This window comes from Vicia villosa, linkage group LG5 (genome assembly GCF_029867415.1).
Source record: "Vicia villosa cultivar HV-30 ecotype Madison, WI linkage group LG5, Vvil1.0, whole genome shotgun sequence".
Lineage (NCBI taxonomy): Eukaryota > Viridiplantae > Streptophyta > Magnoliopsida > Fabales > Fabaceae > Vicia > Vicia villosa.
The window spans coordinates 66740476-66742274 of NC_081184.1; positions in this window are offsets into that span (position 1 = coordinate 66740476).

Genomic DNA, 1799 nt, shown 5'->3' on the forward strand with positions numbered 1-1799 from the left:
GTTCCCACCTAGGGACAACCCGGTTCCTAATGCAAAAACACAGGGGGGAAAACAACGCAGGAACCGGTTCCCACCTAGGGACAACCCGGTTCCTGGTACAAAAACACAGAGAACCAGCAATTTTGGATTGAGTGGGAACCGGTTCCCGCCTGGGACAACCCGGTTCCTGGCATAGCAAAACAGGTTTTTATGCATTTTTAAGGCTCCGGAGCCATTCGCACTCAATCCAAAACCGTTTCCAACTTGAAATTAGAGCAAACAAACATTGAAAATTCATGCTATAAGTAAATCCGCGAATCAAGTGAGTCACATATCAATAAACATGCTAAGTGCGACGTGTCAAGCAAGGCAAATATTAAGCAAAAGCACTACACATGCATTTGTGCAAACACTTTGAGTGCGACACAAGTAACATACATGAACATCAACAATTAAGCACACAAAATCATCCAATAATCACGGATTCGAACACAAATATCACAATTCATCATCAACGAGCAACAATTATATGCAATCAACATAAAATCCAAACACAATTCTCATGAACACGACAAATTCGAACAAAGTATGAACAAATTCACCGATCAATCATCATCAATTATCAATTAATCAAGAACAAGAGGTAGATCTAGATCCGAATTCACATAATAATCAACAATTAAGCACTTAATTCGAGATTCGAAAGCTTACCGAATGAAGATCTAACCGAAGTGCGAACACGAACACGATGCGAACGCGAACACGACACGAACGCGACACGAACTCGAACGAAATCCGGAGGGAGAGAGAGAGAGAGTGGCGCGCAAATCTATGTGGAGAGAGGAAGAGAAATTCGAACTTCGATCTTGATTCTTCAATCCATGTTCTTGATCTTGATGAAGATTGATGAATCTTGATGAAAGTTTTATGTGATTTGTGGTTTTGATCTATGAAAATTGAGAGAGAATTGAGAAAGTGTTTTTGATCTTTTTGGTGAATTGAAATTATGAGAGTCCTCTCCCTCTTATTTGTGAAGAGCAAAATGTTTATATATTGTCAACGCGAAATGTCCAAATTGCCCCCGGTACGTCTTATTTTGGCTCGTTTTTAAGGAAACTCGATTCGGCTCTGAATCCCAGAACGAAACTAATGCCACTGCGAAGATGACCAAATTCTTGACTCGTCGCCGCGAGAATCGTCTCAATCCGATAAGCGATGAAGAAAATACGCCCGTTTGAATGACGAGAAACGCCAATTCATCTGGTGCGACTGTGCAGAATTTTGTGAGTACCGCTCAAAGAACTCGATGAAACCCTATCTTCGGCTCAAAATCTGAACAGGCATGTGTGACGAAGAAACGAAGCTAACGAAATTTCCGAGAGAATGCCGCTGGAATGGACCTCATACGATAAAAATCGAAGAAGTTATGAATTTTCAAACTAGGTGCGACATGCTCGAAAACACACTTTTTACCGAAACAACGCGATGATTCCTAAAATTCTGGGAATTTTCCGTGCATAATTGGCCTTCGGTCCGAACATATGAAATCTTGGTAATGATGGTATGGAGCTCCAGTTAAATTTTCAAGTGAATCCGACGAACGGATTAGGAGATATGAATTTTCCGAGGTTCGAAACCCTACATTCAGCACTGTTTTTCACTGCGAAACCTCAAGTATTTTGCAAATCTGGCAACCTTCCTCAAAGAATTGGCTTCCGAGCCGAACACAAAAGTTGTAGATATCGTCAAAACAGTCAAGACAACGCGGGAACTTAGCTCATATCACCTTTCAAATATGACTTGCGAATTTTCTCGTACTT